The sequence below is a fragment of the Lipotes vexillifer genome, unplaced genomic scaffold (genome assembly GCF_000442215.2).
Source record: "Lipotes vexillifer unplaced genomic scaffold, Lipotes_vexillifer_v1.1 scaffold664, whole genome shotgun sequence".
Taxonomy (NCBI): Eukaryota; Metazoa; Chordata; class Mammalia; order Artiodactyla; family Lipotidae; genus Lipotes; species Lipotes vexillifer.
The window spans coordinates 2,296,194-2,318,480 of record NW_006782421.1 but is presented as its reverse complement, the minus strand read 5'-3'; the positions used below and the strand labels follow the sequence as shown (position 1 = coordinate 2,318,480).

The 22,287-nt window shown below is 43.3% G+C and overlaps 1 protein-coding gene across 1 annotated transcript in view; it reads left to right on the top strand.

Moving 5' to 3' along the window:
• The first annotated feature begins 4,171 nt into the window (after window positions 1–4,171).
• The window catches only part of HELZ (helicase with zinc finger), a 149,966-nt gene continuing 131,850 nt past the window's right edge, over window positions 4,172–22,287 (top strand). Inside the window, exons 1-2 of the mRNA XM_007455280.1 lie at window positions 4,172–4,224; window positions 8,152–8,208. The gene's annotated coding sequence lies outside the window, so the exon portion shown is untranslated. The remainder of the gene's footprint in view (window positions 4,225–8,151; window positions 8,209–22,287) is intronic.

The window sequence follows — 22,287 nt, the reverse complement described above, 5'->3', positions numbered from 1 at the left end:
GCAGGCTCAGCGGCCATGGCTCACGGGCCCAGCCGCTCCGCGGCATGTGGGGTCTTCCCGGACCGGGGCACGACCCCGCATCCCCTGCATCGGCAGGCGGCCTCTCAACCACTGCGCCACCAGGGAAGCCCGAGAATGCCCTGCTTTGGTTAAGGGGATCATGAAAATTCTCTTCCAGGAGGGGACATCTGAGCTGAGACCTGAGCGCTAAAAGGATGATGGCCATCAGATCTGGGGGTCAAGGATCTGGCTGGAGGGAGGCTTGCAGTGCTGCAGGGGACTGTTGAAGGCCAGTGTGCTGATCATGGCGAGGAGCCCCCTCACACAGGACCTTGTAGGCTATGGTTAAGAATTTGGTTTTATTCTAAGTGCGGCGAGGACACCTCCCCTTGGTTTAAGCAGAGGACTCACGTGACAACATTTCACAGACCTCACTGGGTTGGTCAGATGGAGAGCAGACAGTAGGGGGCAGAGTGGAGGCAGCGAAAGGAGTTAGGAGGGTTTTCTAGCTGAGGCCACAGGTGGCATTTTGCACTAGGATGGGCCAGGAGGCACGTTGTATTGGACGAATGGGTGGGTCTGGCAATCACATATATCAAGCTCTTCTCTGGGTCGAGGCCTATGCAAGGCCAAGAAAAGCACCTACTAAAGAAACGTCGGCGAGGTACAGTTCTTGCCCTCAGCTTACTGAGTGCTGAATTACAGGAAACTCAGACCACACATATTAAGGTGCCGGGTAAACACAAAGCAACCAATAAGTCAGTGCATAGGAGTGGCTGACTAGGTGCAGAAGGGCGACTGGAAACAGTAACTGGCTACCGCGTCAAGAGGAGACTTTGGAGCCTTCTCCAGACGGGCGGGGCAGCTCGTTTTCCAGCGGGCAGCGGCAGCGCTGCCTCCCCGCCCCCAGCCCACGGCCCCGCGTGGCGGCGGGGCCTGGATTGTCCAAGAACTTGGCTCCGGGCTCCAGTTTCCCAACTCACTCGCAGCTCAGAGAAGCGGTGACTCAGGCGAGGGCCCTCCCGGCACGCTGCGTTCTCAGCCTGCCTGCAGTGACTCACCACCTCGCTCCCTCCCTCACTGCTGACCCCGGGCCAATCCCTTAATGAGTCTACGCCCCACTCTTCTCACTTGGCCGGGACAATTGCCTGGTGGAGTTTTTAGCTCCCCGGGGGCAGGGCTTCTGTCAGCAACCGTCCAGGTTCCTCGAGAGAGGCTTCTCGTAGGGTCTGGAGGAGCATAAAACCCTTGGGTGGACCCGAAGGTCCCAGGCTCTCCCCGTGCACCGAAGGAGGGCTTTAATGCCTGTGCATTCTTCTAATTTCAGAGCCTTTCAACAGCATTTTATACCGAATACAATTTCGCAAGTCTTGGTGTCCTGGAGGAATTTTCCCTTGGACACCTCTTGGTCAAAATTTGCTTGGGGGAAACAAAAAAGCAACCAGAGTAGGCCCCCAAAGTCTGCAAAGCAGAGACCAGTGGCAATGGGAGGTAAGAGTGCGGCGGACTGGCCAACGGGCCCCGGGTCAAGGGGACCACCGCGCGAGGGCGCGGGCGGATGCTCTGCTCGCCCGCGCAACCGAAAACGGGCGGCGAGTATCGCGAGAGGGCTCAGTTCCCCTGCAGCGAGTCCTCGGGCAGGAGCAGAGGCCCAGGCGGCGGGCGTGGGCTGCGGGGTCGCTCGCTTGGTTCCCCGGCTGGCATCTCGGCGCCCCTACTTCCAGCGTGCCCCGTCGCAGCCAGGCGACCTGAGCGTCCCCCAACCAGCCTTGGGCCGGAGTGCTGCCCGCGGTCCTCCGCTCGCCCGGCCGCCAGCGCTCGCCGCCCGGCTGGGACCCGGCAGGTGGACTGCGGCGGGCGCACCCTCCTTCCGGCCCCGGCCCCTCTCCCGGACCATCCCTCGAGCCCTGGCGCGCCTCTGCTTCCCGGCCAGAGCTTGCAATCTGCGCCCCCGAGTTACCTGCCTCGGGAAGTCCCAGTTCGCAAGCAGCCCGGACTGTAAAAGGGTGGATTCGGCAGAGCCCAAAACCACATTCCTAGGGGAGGGGTGGGGTCCCCATCTAGAGGGTCGCGGATCGCATTACCGGCCGAGGGGAGGAGACAGTGGAAAGGAGAGTCAACAGGGGTAAAAGTTGCTTTTCGCTGAGTACTCCCCCTCCCCCTCCCTAACGCGCTGCGAGGCCGGTTGGCTCGGGGACACGGTGTCCGCCCAGGTTCCGGAGCCCGACGGCCCCGGAACGGTTTGGCAGGACAGAGGCATCTTTACATCTGCGGATGCGGCAGTCAGAGCGCCGGTTGGTCTGCAGGGCTGCCGGGCTCCAGGGCCCCGAGGGCGACCCCCGGCTGCCCGGGGGCGGGAAGCAGAAGCCCGCCTCCGGGCACCGAAGATCTAGAGCAATAACAGACGCATAAATAAATCAATGAGCAGCTCTTTGCTGCCAGAAGCAGGGAAACCTCGGGCTGATTAAGTGCAGACGTGGGGTGTCTGCCAGGACAGGAGGGCGGCGGGGTACAGGGAACCAGCGTGGAGGCGAAGGGTGGGGGGAAGGGAGGCCGGGGCAGGAGCGACGGGAAAGACCCAAAGCCACGTTTTTAAACATGGAGGGGGGGAATTTTAAAGGCAAACAGTACGGGGGAGGCGGGGGCCGGGCTGCGGGCCTCTGGGCCTCCCAGCCACCCGGGGCAACTTTCCGGGCGGGAGGTGCGGCCCGAGGGGCGGCGCCGGTGGCGGGAGGCGGGAGTCCGAGGCCGAGGGAGGGGGGGGAGTCACTTTAAAGGCTCTTTCTTACCCATAATGCTTTGTGGGGACGTTGACAAGTGGATCCAAGATGGCGTAGAAAGTAATGACAGGTAAGTCCTGACTTCCCCCTTCTCTGCTGCTGGGACCGCTCCGCGAGCTGCCGGAGCCCTCCAGAGAGGGGACCGGACTCCCCTCCGGTCCTCCGAGTCCCGGGAAGGGCGGCCCCGGGGCGGGCCTGGGGCCCGGACGGCCCGCGGCGGGGCCTGGGAAGCGGGGCTCTTCGAGGCGAGGCCCGGACGCTGGGGCTGTTTACAGCTTCTTCCCCTCCGTGGCCCCCTTCCCCTCCGCTGGGGGCCGCGGAGCCCTCGGCCCAGGCCGTGGAGGGGGCCTCGCAGACCCCGGCCGCGAGCCTGAGGGAGGTTTGTCCAGCCCACGGCACTCCGGGAGGGGGAGTCGAGCCGCCTTGCACGCTCGCCTCCTCCGGGTCGCGGCTGGGGGTGGGGAGCGTGCAGGCCTCCCACGCCCCGCTCGATTGCCCCCTCTGGGCTCGGACTTCCACGCGGGGTGGGGCGGGGGCCGGAGGGTGGGCGCGGGGAAAAGTGGGTCGGGGTGCACCCCTCCCTCCCCCGCCGAGGGCTGTTGCCTGAGCTTCACTTTCTTTACCCCCTTTCTCCGCCCCCTCCTCGGAAATTCTCATTGGCCCACAAGCACATCAACAAAAATAAAAACAGAGGATCCTTTCCTGGAGATTCCTTCAAGACTTCCCTTTTCTTGAGCTAAGGGACAGCAGTTTTATCTAAGGAACTTTGATTGCTCTCCCCCCAAATTATTTGAGTCTTCTGCACCCTCCCCTTTGCTGAGGATCCTCCAGCCAGGGTTGGAAATCAGGGTCTTAGGATTCTTCTTGGATTGAGACCCTCAGGTTTTGTTTGAAACTCAAAATTGTTGTTCCTTCACCCTCACCACTTACACTTTTCAGGCAAATCGTTAATAGATAGATGTGTAACTCCAGAGACAGTGGATTCCTAGAGTTGGGCGGGGGGAGGGGGGAGGAAGGCGTCGTCCTGGCGAGTTCTTAATTTTGCCCTCTCTTAAACTCGTATGAATGGATTTCTTCTCCTTCATCTTTTCTTTTTTCTCCTTTTTTTCATTTCATTTTTTGAAAGTAAGGTCAGTCAGATATGACATTTTTATGTTTGGATTTTAAGAGCACTTTATAATTATTCTTTTATCACACAGAGAGGAAATGTTTTTGTTTTAAAGTAAAGCAAACAGACTCACTTACAAAGCTGCATACTGTACCATTTTGGTAACTTTTTCCATTTGAAATTTATATGCCCTTTCACTTCAGGCTGATAGATTGTTTGCTACTTATCATGTCTCTTACTGGTGTTGTATAGACACATTATACTTTTCTGTTTATCTCAGGAATTGGATGAAGTAATTGATCACTAAAGAACTACAGTGCTGGTGAGATGTGTAAGGTGAGACTGCAGTTAAAAATGATTTACCTTTTTTCCTTCTTTATTTTAATCAAGTCATGAGGGTGAGACTGAAACTAAGTAATTTGATGGGGCCATCTTTATTTCCAAATCACTCACTCAGTCAAATGGGAGTAGAGGCAGGGCTAGATTTGGAAAGGACAACTGTGTCAAGTATACCAAACTTTTCAGCTACTGGAGCTTATCCAGAGCCAAATGTTATTTGCAGCCATCCTTGATTAGTATCTTCACCAGGGGTAATTATAGTTTGCCTATTTAAATTCCCTTGTGTAACTTTAATTGAATGTCTTAATTTTATCTGTGCTTTGGTGTCCATCACTTAGTCTGCATTGAGTGTTAGTGATTGTGTATGTGGATTTTGTGTGTCTACAGTTTGTGGGACTCATGTAAAGTACACCCTTTCCATTGGAAAGAATTATTTCAGGCAAATCCTGCTTTTATTTTCTGAAAAATGGAACAGTGCTTGTCTCTCCCATAATTACTTGGAAATAAAAATGATAGTGTTGCATTTTGGTTATAGGTTATTAAGGATGAGACTGGCTTGTCACTATCTTCTGGTCACATGTAGTGTGTGAATTCAGAGTGTTGCTTTATTTAATCTAACATAAGGCTTTGGATTTATAAAACATTATTAATATAGTGTCAATGAACAGTCAGTATTCTGTACTGGTGAGAAGGAGAGTGGTTTGCTAATTTTACATTCTTCACAAGCAATTTTCTCAACTTTAAAAATATATCTATTTATTTTTTATTTTAGTCATTGTAGATGTGCTATACTACAGTGTGTGTGAGTGTGTGTGTAAAATATTTTACTATGGTTTATTGAGAAAATGTAAGTTGTTATGGTAGATTGGTTACTGCAGGGTTTTGTTTTTTTTTTCCTTTAACACATCTGGGTAGCCTTTGAATTTTGAAGTCCACTCACAAAGTTTTCATCTCTATCACACATCTGTTTAAGAAGAGTAAGCTGTGCTTTATTTTATTCCAGATTGAGGCATACAATTGACATTTTTGCCTTAAAAAAAAAACTTGGGAGAGGAAGGTGGACATAAACCAAGATCTTTTTGTAAGTGCACACACCACATTTGCTTGTGTTTGAAACTCAGAAGTGCTTGTGTGTATTACATGTATTTTTATTTTTATTCTTAGCAGAGCAAATATGGCTTTTAAAATTTATTTTCAGCTTACAGATGGAGGCATATTCATGCCTTAGACCTCCCAAACTGTACCTTTTATCTTTTTTTTTTTTTTTTTTAATACATATTACTTTGTGGAAAGAACCAATGATCTACTTTTGGGCCTATGGAGATGTTTGTTTATAATCCAAAAGGGAATATTTAGAAATAGGTAATCTTGTGTGGCTAGTGTTGTTTGGCCTGAGCTGTGTCAAGACATTTTCCACTATTTTCACACGTGTAGACCATGTGAAGTGTTAGTATTCACTTCAAAGTGAAGTTGGTGGTTGGCCACCGAACAGGTTGTCACACAAAGCATTCTAAAATGGGAAATGCCATAGTACTGAAGTTTGTGGTGAAGCGGGGGTCTGTGTCTGAGCTGAATGAAGACACAGTTTTTTTAGTCCTTTTGGCTGGGAAGCTGGGACACTATTTTTAGGTAAGGCGGGAGTTTTGGGGAGCCAGTAAGTGCCTCTCTATCAGCTGGTGTGCTTGATTTTTGCAGTTGTTAGCAAGAAGTTTCATTTCTAATACCATAAGTATTCAATCTACATTGTTTTAAAGTCTGTATACATTTATGGACAGTCCAGTGTTTTACTGGAGAAGGGAGTGTTGCCAAAATAACAGGGGAAATCGTTCCTACTTGCAAAGGGCCTTGTGTAGTTTAAAAATATAGAGCATATTTATGAAAGGCTAAGAATATTGCAGAGGGACCTACAAATAAGTAGACCAGATCTTACACATGCATTTTTGTTCTCTGTTTAAGAAGTAGGCATGGTATTGATATTAAATGCAAATTAGCCTATAATTATCTGTCAGACTATATTTAAGATTCTAAATACAGGCCCAGCACAAGAAGTAAGGTCCTTTGCCTGTTGTTTTAAATGCGTAGGAGTTTTAAATGCATAGTAGATTTGGGGCCAAGTTTATCAACTTGTCGGTAAACAAGAGATGGGGAGGAGCTACTTAAAAAATTATAAACAAATTGTTATGGCTGTTTATTTCCATAAACTTAGATAAGTATACATGCAAATATAATTTGATTTCTAAGTAATAGTTTGAATTGTTTTCTAGGAGAGAAGTATGATATGTGTGGAGAGTGTGGCCACAGCAGCTTGTAGTTCATTTAAATTGCTGGGTGTAGTCAGGATGACTTCGGTAGCATTGGCTAGGAGCAGCGTAAAACTTAGTGGTCTGTCACTTCACCAGTGGCTGAGATTATCCTGAATTTAATAGAGTTAATATTCCTCTTTCAAAAATAAATAGTAGATATAACATGAAGGTTTTTAATTTATATGTATATATATGTGTGCATATATATTTATATATGTATATATCTTCATTTTAAAAGCTACCAACTGTATAAAGCAAATTGAAAGTTTTTCAGCATACTACTAAAGAGTCATACCAACTTGTTTACTGGTGTAAATTGTACTGGGTCAATTTCTCCAAGGGCAGGAAGTTGTCTGGTAAAGCCAGAATTTGTGTGTTCAAGTTGTTTTGACCCCCCAAAACTCTGATTCATCATTAGGTTCTTCAAAGAATGCACGGCAGATTTTTTTGAGTAAACCATTGTGACGTGTGAATGTTTGTGATTTTTGTTAATTCTGTGCCATATTTTAGGTGTTCTCGGAACATCTGAATTTGCCTTTTTGCTTTCTTCTGTCGATATTCTCCTTGTGGTGAAAATATTCCTGTGAGGCGAGCTTCCCTTCAGTAGGCAATATGTGTAACTAATATAGTTAAAAAAACTTTATTTTTATGTAAAACTGATGCATGGTATGGTAAACAAATCCGAGCAATGCTAAGTGTATATAGGAAAAAAGATAAAAAGCCTCTGCTCTCCTTCCTCCATCTTTAGCCATGTCCCCGTAATCTGACCTTAGAAAGCAGTTGGTGTTAACTTGGTGTTTGGAAGACCTCTCTTGCCTAGGTGCGCGGGCAGTAGTGAAAGCAGTGGGAGAAGTCAGGGAAGGCACGGCCACTGAACCCGTTTAGATGTTAGCCCTTATTTCCTGTGATGTTAATTAATATTGATAATCTTAAACTTCCATTAGTTTAAGATAACTGTAATTGAATTGTTAGTGAAACACTCAAACAGTTAATTGCATTGTCAGGTTGGTAAAGTTCTGATTTGTTGATCTTGTAAGGAAATAAATATTTGGAAATTGAATTCACATAACCTTAGGGCTGGGAGTAATGTTGGTAATTATCATCTGTGGAATTTTATGATGAGATGCACAGTATACTTACTATAGGCTTTTTATAACTCATTATCTTTCCTTTAGTTTTCAGAACAACTCCAAGATAGCTGTTATTTCTGCTTTGCAGAGGAAATTTAGGTTAAATGTGAATTAACGAACATAACGTCGCAAGACTAGTAAGTAGCGGTGCTGGCGTTGTGCCTTGGAAAGGGCGTTCTCTTTCCATTGCAGTATGCTCTGCTGCTTCTATCTAGTCTGTGTTATTTTCCAGATGAGGAAATTGAGGCCTGGAGAAGTCAAGTGACTTGCCCAAGGTCACACAGCTGATTAGTAGCAACATTAAACCAAACTTTTATCTCTGGACCCTTATCTCAGGACTCTTGGTCCTGGCTGGTTATGCTACATTTTATTGAAGTTCTGTGGACCAAAGGACCATATGCTGTGACCACTGGATACAAATGCTTCAGAACTGATACATCAGCAGTGGTGTTTTCTAGTATGTATTAAAAGGTTCCTTCTCTCTCTTTCAGAAATTATAAAGAGCTCTGATGGGCTATTTGGGTGATACCCAGTGCAGTGAACTGCAGGTGAGTAAGGTCTGGGAGAGCCTTATTTACAAAGCAAGGACTTGGTAATGCCTGAGGAAAAGACAAAAGAGACTTAATCTAGAGGAGGGTGTCTGGTCAGCAAGATGAGGCAGTGGTGACCTGACTGAATTGGCTACTTCTGGAGCAGACTGGGTGATGGTGGACCTACTCCAGACAGACTGCCTGACGCTTTGTCAGTTTGTTTGAAGAGAAGTGAGGGTAGGTTAATCTTCCACTTCTGTTTTGAATGAGTAACTGCACAGGGATTCAACCTATCTGCATATGATTGGATCTTCAGAGGTCCTTCAGTTTCTGTGTCAACATTCTTGAGTGTTGATCACCCAGTGCTCTGCTGAACGGGTTAAGTATTAAATTGTTTGTTTTTCCTGTTATCTACTATGTGTGTATTGTCATGAATGACTGTATATATCTGCATTTTTGAGGATCTAGATGCCAAGAACATGTCAATGGAAACAAAAGGTTCAACTTTTTTCCTAATGGTTGTATTAGTCCTTCAAATTATTTGTTTTTTGCTGAAATGCCCTAAGAATGACATTCTAGTCTTGACTATTTATTATTTCACAGTAATTAATCTTCTTGGTCCATTATAGTATCTTGGCCATTCAGTATTAAACTAAGAAAACAGTAATACTACAGAAAAACAATTAGAAGGCTGTTTTAATATTGTCCTTGTGGGGCATCAGTGCTAAAATTATTTTTTGATATTTTTTTAATACTAGTCCCAGAGACTTTAATGAGACAATGCTATATACTTTTAGGGTTTATAATTAAACTTAGGCTTGGCTACTTATTGATTGCTAAAGTAAAACATTGTTGTAGGGGTTCTTTGTTTCTTGAGTTAGGGTAGTTTGCACATTCATCCCCTGCAGGTTCATGGGGGTGATCAGAAGACTAGTTGAGCTGGTTTCTTGGTCCTTGGAAAGCTGGGGTCTGGGTTGTCATAGGTCATTGTGATAAGAAGTGCATGAGCGTTCTCAGTTAAGGCCAAAGTGAGCAGTAAAAGAGAGGTGTGGGCCTCTTCCTGAGACTATATCGAGTTTGCATCCTGGGACCCCTAGTTTCCTCAGTATGGTAGAACTTTCTCTCTTAAATTACAAAATAATTTAAGAATTGTTACTAAGTAAATTGTTAAATATTTGGGTTACTACCCCTAAAACAGTTGATTTTCTTTTTGGCATTCTTAAAATATATATATATATATATATATATATATATATATGTATATGTATAGATATCTGTCTATCTATATATATACACACACACATATATATTATTGTACTCATTTTTAGTTATGATGCATATAATTTGAATTTTTCCTATTTATTAGATTATGAAACATTTCCATGTTATAGTTGTCACAATTTTAATTGACATGATTACACTTTGAGAGGCTGCAAAATATTTCATCAAGTCATGCCGTCAGTAATTTACTTAAATCGTTTTATGTTAGATATTTATGTTGCTGGCTGGTTTTCAGTTAATACTTGAATCTACGTTACTGTAGATATTATTGTATTTTTTTTCTGGCTAATTATATCTCTAGGATAAATTTTTGAATGCATTATTGTGTTAAATGGTATGAATGTTTTTATGGCTTTTGATATATATCGCCATACTGTTTTTTAAGAATGTTATACCAGTTTGTACTACTAACAGATATACAGATGAACCTGTTTCACCATAACTGGATATAAATACATTTTTTCCTTAAAAGTTTTTGCTTACTTAATAGTGTAAAGTGGCATTTGTACTTCTTTGTTCTATAATGTTGAATTTTTCTCTTTGAGTCTCTTCATGGTGAATTGTTTGTTCATATCCTTTGCTATTTTAATCAGTAACTATCAATGTGGGCTTTGGATGGTAAGGCAAGTATAACCAGCTAATAAACAGGTGATTATTAAAAAGATGATCAGAACATGTTCAGTGAGAATGTTCAGAGAGATTCTAGTCTGGATGGTAAATTTTCTTGAGAATAGTGGTTGAAGGGGAACAGGTGAGTTATTCCAAGATTCAGTTCAGCAAATGTTTAGTACGCATCTGTGTGTACCACGTGTTGCGTCCTCTTAGTGCTTCTCAAGTCATCATGGCATATACTTGGTTGAAGGAGGAGGCTGCTTGAGGCTGCTTGAGGCTTGACTTGTTGGGACTTTGGCTGCTGAAGTCGCTTTGTGGAGGGCTGAGGGGATCACCGACTACAACATCTTTAGCTCATTCACGGCATGCCACAGTGCCACGGCACAGTCTTTGAGAAGCTCTGTTCTGAAGGATACAAAGATGAATAAAACATCATTTCCTCTGACAAGGAACGAATCATCTAGTAGAGAGAGTAGGGGCACCAAAACAAGAAAGGACTAATAGGAATTTGAAGGGTGCTGTAAGAGGGGTTCAGACAAGGTGCTTAGGGGTTCAGTGGAGGGAGTGATACTGCCCCCTTGGGGATATAAGGGAACACTTCAACTGAGGAGGTGGCATTTAAATTGCACCACTGCGAAATTGAGACGCCATGGCAAGAAGAGGGCATTCTGGAGGGAAGGGTAGCTTGAGCAAAGGCTGAGGGGTGGTGTTGGAAATGAGGTGGCTGTCCGGAAACTGCGTATCCAAATTACCCGGACCCTGGGTTACCTGAAGGAACGTAGCGGACAGTGCGGCTGTTGAGAGGTCATGACTGGGTTTTGGAGAATGAATATGATGGATTGTCAGTGAGGAGAAACTAGAGACAGCGTTTTCAGTTGGGTTCCTGGTACTACTCCAGGTGAGGGATGAGTGCCTGAGTTGGTGTACTTGGGGATGAAAGGAGGTGGTGGAGTCAAGAGGTATTTTGGAGGTTGAACAGAGAGATGTGGTGACTGATTAGGTAGGAGGGGAAGGGAACAGTCAGTTCTATGTCTCAAGTCAGAGGTGATGCTGAGGTTTTTATGGTTGGATGGCTGGCAGAATGGGGGCGCAGGAATACAGAAATCGGGAGGAAGAACAGGCCTTAGGGGTTTAGAATAGAGAAAAGACGAGTTTGGTTTTGTGTGTTGAGTTTAAGGAACTAGTAGAAAGGTGAAATCAGAATCTTAACCCTGGAAGGAGCAGATGAGGAAGTTCAGGGCCCAGAGGAGCTGTAGACGGACTGGTGAGGTCTCACAGTTAGATAAAGCGGAATGTAGACTGCAGCTGCCTTGATTCCCAGTTCAGCACTCTCTTCACTGCCTCAGACTGAGAAACTTCTCTGCTGCGGTGTTTTCCTCGCACCCAGGTGTGCTCAATAGGGAGTTGGAAGTGGCAGAGCTTATGTTGGGAGTGAAGAGTTTATTTTTTAATTACACTTTTTTTATTATGGAAAATTCCAGATGTATAGAAGTGGAAAGGGTATAATCAGTCCCACTGTACCCATTGTTCAACTTTAATAGTAACTAATGTTGTTTCACCTGTTTCCTCCCTCTCCATCAGTTATATTGAAGCAAATTGGATAAAGTGTTTTGGTGAACCTGAACTCTGGGTATCTGTAGTTGAGGAGAATTGAACAGTTCAGTAGGGTATGTTCTGAGCTTTCTGGGTGGGGGTCTAGAGTGAACAGAAGTAGTATTAATTGCCAGGATTCCTGGGCACGTCACTTACGTCTTCTGAGCCTTCGTTTGTCTGTGAGACGGAGGTAATAATGGCAGCGTCACAGAATCACCTGAGATAAGGTGTAGAAAACCCTCTGTGAACTGTGAGCCTGAAGTGACGCAGATTTTAGTCGTTGCTAATAACAGAAAGGTGGTGCTATTCCTTTGGGCTTCTGTGTTGCTGGCATTCGATACATTTTTATTATTCAACAAAGAATTATGTGAGGTACCTGAGGCTTCAACAGGGAACAAAACAGACAAAATCTCAGCTCTCCTGGAGCTCATGTTCTAGGTCTGGAGTATAATAGGAAGCTAATACCTTAACAGTGATTAGTGTGGGCCAGATGCTGTTCTAAGTGCTTTCATACTTTACCCTATTTAATTCTTGCAGCAATGCCTTGAAGTGTAGCACTGTTATTATTCCCATTTTGCAGATTTGGAAATCAAAGCAAATTTTTAAGCAGATTGCCTCAGGTCACAATTCCAGGATTCAGATTCAGGCAGAGCTGGCTTCTTACTTACCCCTGTGCCATTAGAACGCTTAGCTCATTCATGGCGTACTAGTGTTTGATACAAATAAAAAAGGTAGGCCCTGATTGAAATTATCCCTAAACAAGTAAGTGTTCTCTTCTTGTGGGAGAAAAAAGACAAAAACAAATGAAAAAAATGGCAGTACACAGTTTTCTGTGGATGGGGGTATATTAATATTCTTACATAGAAAAGTATTTTTCTTCCTAACTTTTTATAGGCTTCACCAACTTTCTTGGTTTCTTTAGATACAAATGGCCACCTCAGTGGAAGGAAGCCATTTTCCTGCTGGTACTTTGGAAGAATCGCTTCTTGAATGAAGCTCCTTCTTGTTTACAATTCTTCTTTTTCTCCTGCTGCTGTCTCCTTACCTTGGGGCAGTTCCCTTCTCTGATTTCCCCTGTTCTCTGGTCCTCCTTTGCTCACAGCTGTGGTGTCCCTTCCCAGTCTCATCAGCTGCCCATGTTCTCAAGGATTTCCTTCCTTCTGCCTTTGCCTTCTCTTCCCTAGCCTGCCTCTGTCAGTCACCTTGGGCCTTACCCTCTGTTTTGGCTTTTCTGAGTTTATTCATTGGGACTAACATCAGGACCAACTTCCTGCCTCTGGCTCTGCCCTGCCAGCTCTTGTTTCTCCTTCATGGGCAGGGAAGATTGGGAAATGGGCAGTGAGCATTCCTTAAGTTTGCATCAGGATTAGGACACGGGTCTCACTCCTTTTAAGGAGGGTTAGGAGGGTATTATGGCTTGCATACTTGTGGGTTTTTTTTTTAATATTGTTAAAATATACATAACATAAAATTTACCATTTTAATCATTTTAGCATACAATTCAGTGTCATTAAGTGCACTCACATTGTTGTACAGCCATCACCACCATCCATCTCCGGAACTTTGTCATCTTCCCAAATTGAAGTTCTGTACTCATTAAACACTAACCCTCCATTCCCCTCTCCCTCAAGCACCTGGCAAACATCATTCTACTTTCTGTTTCTAAGAATTTGAATAGGGTCCATTCATGCCATAGGTACCTCATATAAGTGCACTGATACAATATTTGTCTTTTTGTGACTGGCTTATTTCACTTAGCATGTCTTCAAGGTTCATCCATATTGTAGCATGTGGCAGCATTTTCTTCCTTTTTAAGGCTAAATAATATGCCATTGTATGTAAATACACTTTTTTTAATCCATCCATTTTTTGATAGACACTCGGGTTGCTTCCACCTTTTGGCTGTTGTGAATTATGTTGCTGTGAACTTGGGTGTATACATATCTGTGCAGGTCCCTACTTTCAGTTCTTTTGGGAAATACCCAGAAGTGGAATTGTTAGATCATATGTTAATTCTGTGTTTAATTTTTTGAGGAATCCCCATATTGTATTCCATAGCAGTAGCACCATTTTATGTCCACCAGAAATGTAAAAGGGTTCCAATTTCTCCACACCCTCGCCAACAGTTATTTTCTATTTTTTTGATAGTAGCCATCCTAATGGGTGTGAAATGATAATATAAACTTGTTTTTATAGGTGTTTTATGTAGAATAATAGAATTTCAGGACTAGAAATGGTATTAAAGATTTCTAATTCAATTAGCTGTAGACAGCAACGAATGTTCTCATATGTCTTAGCATTTTCACTTCTTTCTCAGTTGGAAAAAGGCATTTTGGGCAGATGGGTGTCTACTGGATCTTCGGCTCAAGATGAACTATGTCTGACCCAGGCAGGGTACATGCAGCTTTGCAAGAGATCTGCTCTTCTCTTCTGCCAGTGACTCTATTTCTTATACCTCTTTACAGTTTCCAGCTGTGTCTTCTGGGTTATTTAATCTTCTTTCTGGCTTCTTTAAGGGATAAGGTAATTGTATTCAAATAAACATATTTATTTAAAAAAACTAGGTAAGTTAGCAGTTAATGAGCCCAAGATCAGTATAAACTGCTCAGATGATTAAAAAGACTGTATTCAATATCAATTTGAAGGAAACCTAAATATTACTCCTGGACGTTCGCTATAATTCCTTACTATGTAAAATAAGTCACCCCTTTTCCATCTTTTTTTTTTTAATTTGGAGGAGATGAATTAAGCAGCATAAAATGAAATATATTTTATATTTACGAGAAGATTATAACTTCTGGATTAGTTTGGGTTTTGAATCTTTTTTAAGTTAAAGAAAACTGTTAGTTTAATTTATATTATGAAAATCTTTACGCCTACAGCAAAGTTGTAAGAATAGTATAATCAATACCCAATTGTTAGTGTTACGTCATAATTTGCCTTGTCTCTCTTTCTCTGTCAAATAGCTAGAATTTTTCTTTTTCCTGAGCCAGCTGAAAGTAAGTGGCAGACATCTTAGGTGGCATTTCATTCATACTTCACCATGTGTCTCCTAAGAATGAGGACATATTTCTTCATAAACATAATGCCATTATCACACCCAAGAAGATAATTCAGTAATACTAACAGTTATACTATCAGATATCAAGTCCATGTATAATTTTTCCTATTTCTCCCCAAAATATATTTTATTTCTTTAGTTTCTTTTTTAAAAAATTTATTTATTTATTTTTGGCTGCGTTGGGTCTTCGTTGCTGTGTGCGGGCTTACTCTAGTTGTGGCAAGCAGGGGCTACTCTTCATTGCGGTGTGCACGCTTCTCACTGTGGTGGCTTCTCTTGTTGCGGAGCACAGGCTCTAGGCGTGCGGGCTTCAGCAGTTGTGGCGCACGGGCTTAGTTGCTCTGCAACATGTGGGATCTTTCTAGGGCTCAAACCATGTATAATTTTTCCTATTTCTCCCCAAAATATATTTTATTTCTTTAGTTTCTTTTTTAAAAAAATTATTTATTTATTTTTGGCTGCGTTGGGTCTTCGTTGCTGTGTGCGGGCTTACTCTAGTTGTGGCAAGCAGGGGCTACTCTTCATTGCGGTGTGCACGCTTCTCACTGTGGTGGCTTCTCTTGTTGCGGAGCACAGGCTCTAGGCGTGCGGGCTTCAGCAGTTGTGGCGCACGGGCTTAGTTGCTCTGCAACATGTGGGATCTTCCTGGACCAGGGCTCAAACCTGTGTCCCCTGCACTGGCAGGCGGATTCTTAACCATTGCCCCACCAGTTATTCTTTTTTTAAAACATTATTTCCTCATTTGTTTTTATGTGATGATGCCTTTATTTATTTATTTTTTATTATTGTTTACTTTTGGCTGTGTTGGGTCTTTGTTACTGCGCGCGGGCTTTCTCTAGTTGTGGCAAGTGGGGGCTACTCTTCGTTGTGGTGCGCAGACTTCTCATTGTGGTGGCTTCTCTTGTTGCGGAGCATGGGCTCTAGGTGCGTGGGCTTCAGTAATTGCAGCACCCGGGCTCAGTAGTTGCGGCACACAGGCCCTAGAGTGCGCGGGCTTCAGTAGTTGCAGCGTGTGGCCTCAGTATTTGTGGCTCGCAGGCTCTAGAGCGCAGGCTCAGTAGTTGTGGCGTACGGGCTTAGTTGCTTCGCGGCATGGGGGATCTTCCTGGACCGGGGCACGAACCCCTGTCCCCTGCATCGGCAGGTGGACTCTCAACCACTGCGCCACCAGGGAAGCCTGGTATGCTTTTGTTTTAATTATGCAGTTGGCTCTCTTGCGTTGATTTACATTTTATTTATAAAGCTCAACTGCTTTGGATTATGATGTGTTTACAAGGCTACACAGATAATCTGGAAGGGAAAATGAAGAAATACAAATGACAGAAAATGTTTTATAATAATAAAATTTTCTTGGCAAGCAGCAACCTTTTCTCAAAGTCAGTCTTTTTTTTTTTTTTTTTTTTCTTGCGTTATGCGGGCCTCTCACTGTTGTGGCCTCTCCCATTTGCGGAGCACAGGCTCCGGACGCGCAGGCTCAGTGGCCATGGCTCACGGGCCCAGCCGCTCCGCGGCATGTGGGATCTTCCCGAAACGGGGCACGAACCCGCGTCTCCTGCATCGGCAGGCGGACTCTCAAGCACTGCGCCACCAGGGAAGCCCTCAAAGTCAGTCTTTTAATATAATTTGCTTGCTTCATAAATATGGGTTTTTTGTTTTTTCAATCTTTATTGATTAGTAAGCATGTTAAATGACTTGGGAGGAATCTCACTCTCTTCAAGAAATAATTTGGAATTATTGATCCAGAATACTGACAATGCTCAAAAATGGGCCAGGAAAATCAAAGTCATAGATGGGGAAAAAAAAAATCTCAATTTTAGCTCTTGATATAACTTGTCTTAAATTTAGAGTTGTTTTTTTTTTTATAATTTAAGTTACTAAAACAGATGGTGGAAGGTCCATCAAGATATTTATTTATTTATTTATTTATTTACTTATTATTATTTTTTTTTTTTGCGGTACGCGGGCCTCTCACTGTTGTGGCCTCTCCCTCTGCGGAGCACAGGCTCCGGACACGCAGGCTCAGCGGCCATGGCTCACGGGCTCAGCCGCTCTGCGGCATGTGGGATCTTCCCGGACCAGGGCACGAACCCGCGTCCCCTGCATCGGCAGGCGGACTCCCAACCACTGCGCCACCAGGGAAGCCCAAGATATTTATTTTATGTATTTAAAGCATTTTACTTTGCTGTATTGAATTCCATTCATTCTGGAATTTAGGAGAATTTACCTCTTTATGAAAGAGATTATTCAGAGTAGAAAATGATTGATGACCTTCACTTCCAGTTTTCTTCTCAATAGACTTAGTCTCTCTTCTAATGCTTCTTGCATACTCAGTAATTTTATAAGTTTTAGAGAAAAATGCAAGTCTGGCTGAATATTAAGCACAGTACAATAAATAAAGCTTTTTTACTTTGCAGAATATTTTACACGTGTGTCCCATAGATTCATCAGAGATTCTAGTTTTGGATAAAGGCAAGTACATTTAAAGGCAGTACAACATCCCTGTCTATGACATTGGCATTCGAATGAGAAGTGAATTTGGTTCAGGACAGTTCTTGGAATGCTTGGCATTTAGGTTATTTTAGGTCAACTCTTTCGGAAATTCAATTAGAGTATTTATTGAATGGTTTTAGTGAGCTGAATGGTTGTCACAGGGATATAGATGATATAAAACATGACTCCTATTTATAAAATAGTTGTGTTGGTCAGATAAGGCATCTTACATGATGTATTTAATCCAAGATAATGGATGAGTAAGAGGCAGATCATTCTGTAGGAAGTAATTTTGGTTTTGAGAGAGGCATTCTTAGGGAAATACGCCTTGAAGTGTTCATTTAGAGCTGGGCAGGATTCAGGTCTGGAGAGAGGAGGGAAAGGATATTTGGGTAGAGGGAAGGGCATTGGCAGAGCCTCAGAGGCCTGACGGTCCCTGGGGCCTGTGTGGGAATGGTGGGAAAGTTGGGTTGCAGTCAGCCTGTGGGTGGCCTGGACGTTGGGTAATGAGCATGGCCATCAGTTTTTGGGCGCCCTCTCTAGAGTGGTCTGTAACTTGCTTCTTCCCTGAGGAAGTGTGACACGCTTGTGCTAGCTGCAGTGTCTTCCCCACAGCTGTGCTGTCTGTCCATTGAGGAGAAGGGGGCCTGCTCTGCCATGGCTTCCTTACTCCTCAGGGTATGGCATGTGAGTTATTTTAATAATGTATCAATCTGCCTTTTCTTTCTTTTGTCACAGTGCATTTACTTTCTAAAGTGGTCTTGTTTTCAGGATAATAATTGGGTTTCCACAGGGAAAATAATAATGTATGAGGCAAATTACTGACTTAAAAAAATGAATGTCTAATTTTTTTTCTAGTAGTTCTTTTGTTTAAATTTTTGTTTTGTTCGTTATGTAAAGAAACTTACGTATAGTAATCTGCTCAGGTGGATAGTGGTAATGTTTAGCACAGCTCATTGGTCTTCTGAAACCTTTACAAATGCAGTCTGATTCATTCCAGCCAAGTTAATTATGAGGTAGATAATTTTTTTTTCCCTAATGGAGACAAATGTAAAGACAGAGATTACAGAAATCATCTTCAGTTTAGACTGAAGAAATTTTAGTTACTACTGTTTGTTCCTGCTATTTGATCACAGTTTATTTTTTGAAGTCTGTCTCTAATCAAATAAGATTTAATTTTTTAGAAGTAAAAGAGGACCATGACTAAATTAATAAGAAAAGTTAATTTAGGACAATAATTGATTTTTAAAAATATAAAAGTATATTTCATGACTTGATTTCAAGATGATCTGGCGGTTATCCTTACACTGTCGCAGAAGGAAGTCCACAGTGGGACGAGAATGGTGCTTACAAATCACCTCCCTTATTATCTATTACTGAACATGTCTTAGGCCAGGCCAGTCTGCCTACCACCTTGGTGGTACACTGTTGATTTCATTTTTCTTCCAGTATTTACTTTTGGTCCTGGACCAATTATCTAGCTGTGATGGGATTCTTCAAAAGTATCCTATATTTTGTACCTAGTGAACTAGTGATTGTTCTGTTTGCAGACATTCTTTCTGAGGCTCTGCTCTTGCCTCAAAAATCTGCATTTGCAGAAAGGGAAATGTATAGGTTTTCCTTTTAAATTTATTTATTTTTATTTATTTTTAATTTATTTTTGGCTGTGTTGGGTCTTCGTTTCTGCGCGAGGGCTTTCTCTCGTTGCAGCGAGCGGGAGCCACTCTTCATTGCGGTGCGCGGGCCTCTCACTGCTGCGGCCTCTCTTGTTGCGGAGCACAGGCTCTAGACGCGCAGGCTCAGTAGTTGTGGCTCACGGGCCCAGTTGCCCCGTGGCATGTGGGATCCTCCCAGACCAGGTCTCGAACCCGTGTCCCCCCTATCGGCAGGCAGACTCTCAACCACTGCGCCACCAGGGAAGCCCAGGTTTTCCTTTTATTAACAAACTTATCCTTCTTTATTTCTTTCCAGTTTTTTTTTTTTTTTTTTTTTTTGCGGTACGCGGACCTCTCACTGCTGTGGCCTCTCCCGTTGCGGAGCACAGGCTCCGGACGCGCAGGCCCAGCGGCCATGACTCACGGGCCCAGCCGCTCCGCGGCATGTGGGATCTTCCTGGACCGGGGCACGAACCCGTGTCCCCTGCATCGGCAGGCGGACTCTCAACCACTGCGCCACCAGGGAAGCCCCTCTTTCCAGTTTTTAAAAACCACGTCCATTGTGACATTGAGATTCATATTTTAAAAAATAATTTAAAAATTTTATTCTTAAAGTTATCATACAGTAAAACTTTTTTCTTTTATTCTGTTAATTTCACACGTGTAGTTTGTGCAACTATCACTACAATCAGAATACAGAATAATATTATCACCCTCCAGAATTCCCTAATGCTGTCCTTTTATAGTTAACTGTCCCCATCCTATAACCTCTGCAACCACTGATCTTTTCTCCATCCCTATAGTTTTGTCTTTTTGAGAATGTCATATAAATGGAATCATACATGTAAGCTTTTGAGACTGGGTTCTTTTACTGTGTCTTTGAGATTCATCTAAGTTATTGCATGTATTGAAAGTTTATTCCTTTTTTATTACTGAGTAGTTTTCCATTGTCACTCACTGAAGGACATTTGGGTTTCCAATTTTTAACAGTTACGAATAGAGCTGCTGTAAACATTTGTGTACAGACTTTTGTGCAAACATAGTTTTCATTTCTCTATCTCTAGGGTAGCTGTCTCTGGGGAGTGGGGATTGCTGGGTGATATAGTGAGTATATTTTTAACTTTATAAGAAACTGTCAGCCCTTTTTCCGGAGTGTCTGTACCACTTTATATTCTCCCACTAGCAGCAGTGTATGAGAATTCCCCCTATTCCACATCACTGATACTATCAGTGATTTTAATTTAGCCATTCTAATAGGTATGTGGTAATATCTTATCATGGTTTTAATTTGCATTTCTCTGATGACTAATGCCATTGGACATCTTTTCGTGTGCTTATTTGCCATCATTAGATCCTCTTAGTGGAGTGCCCGTTGAAATGTTTTGCCTAGCTTTTTTTTTTTTTTTTTTTAGTGGTACACGGGCCTCTCACTGTTGTGGCCTCTCCCATTGCGGAACACAGGCTCCGGGCACGCAGGCTCAGCAGCCATGGCTCACGGGCCCAGCCGCTCCGCAGCATGTGGGATCTTCCCGGACCGGGGCACAAACCCGTGTCCCCTGCATCGGCAGGCGGACTCTCAACCACTGTGCCACCAGGGAAGCCCTGCCTAGCTTTTAATTGGGTTGTTTTCTTACTGTTGAGTTTTGAGAATTCTTTATATATTTGGATACAAATCCTTTTTCAGGTATGTGATTTGCAGTTGGTTTTTTCTCAGTCTTTAGCTTGGCTTCCTATCCTTCTAACATAATAGTGTCTTTCAAAGAGCAAAAAAGTTTAATTTTGAGAAAGTCCAATTCATAAATTTTTTTCTTTTTTATATTATACTAAGATGGGTAGATTTTAAAATAAGTTTTTGTTCTATAAAAGTGGTGAAAAGTAACTTAGTGATGGGAATGTTCTCATAAAGTTGACTTTGTGGAAGGTGCAAATCTTATTTTCTGGAAAGGTAGTACTATATAATATACTCCTTAGTCTTGGCAGCATCTAGGACTTTTGTTTAACCAAAGGATGCAATTGGTTGAGGTTTGTGAGGGTTTTCACACTTTTTTAAAAAATGATAATCACTAATGTGGTTAAATATGTATACTTTCATAATGCAGAACTATGTAGGAATTAGTCCTTAAGACTCTTCAAGGGTTAAAATAGTGGTATATTACATTCACATATGATGCTTTTGGGAGTGCCTGAGTTTGAGTTTCTGCTTCACTGGAACAGCATTAGAACTTTGAGTGTAGGTTCAGTTTCCGTGTCATGGCTAAAAGCACGAGCTGCATCAGAATGTCTGCATTTGAATCCTGCCTTTTATTTACAGTGTAACTGTGGGTGAGTAACTTCTCTGTGCTTCAGTTTCCTTATCTGTTAGTGGGAATGATAATAATATCTACCTCGTAAGGTCGTTTATGAGGAGTCAAGTAGATTACATAATATAGTCATTTCAACAGCCTCTGGCCCACAGTAGGCATTCAGCAAATGGCTCTTGTTATTATTTTTATTATTATTGCTGAAATAGCTTTATGATAAAATTGTTTAAACAAATGTTTTGGAATATTTTCAAGAGTCAGAATAACCACATGTCACAGTAAGTCATTTCTCTCCCATGCCCACTTTTTTCTCTTTGCACTTGTTATTATTAATCAATACCTGTGACCAGTGTTTTTAATAATCATGTGTATATACACTGTTTTACAAGACAATTGTCAGTTCATTCCATTTTTCACATCCTGTGAGGTACTAATCAGATATACACATATACATCAATTCGCTTCAGCTGCCTGAAACATCAACCTAAATTGGCTTAAGCTGGAAAGAAATTTGAGTTAGGCTCACCTAACTGTGAAGTCAGGCACAGCTAGCTGGATTCAGGGCTCAAGTAAAGTCATCAGGACTCAGGTTCTCCCCACGAGTCAACTCTGCCTTTTCTTGTATGGACTTCAGTTGTAGGAGCTGTATGTTAGAAAAATGGCTGTAGCATATTCACCCCCTGTAGCCTGTCAGCGTTTAGATCCAGCCGCAAAGAGTGCCTGTCTCTTTCCCAGAAGCCTCAGCACAAGTCTCATGATGTCTCATTGGCTCTTATGGGGTCACATGTCTGACCTGGAGCCAATCGCTATTTGAGGCTGTGAGACTGGGATTGGCCAGTTCTGGTCACATGGCACCCGTGGCTCTTTGGCAGAGTCGACCCCACTGGAGCCACGCCAACTGAGCGTCGGGGAGAGGTACCTACTTTGAGGGAATTTGTGGGCTTTTATTACCAGAAAAAGGGGTGGACGCTGGCTGGTCAAACGACTGATGTGCTATTAGGCTCTTTTTGTAGATCGGCAACAGATCACAGGGGTTAATGGATTTGAATTAGAATCTTGGTTACTGATTCCAGCTTTTTTGTCTGTGAAGTTACATCCTCCAGGA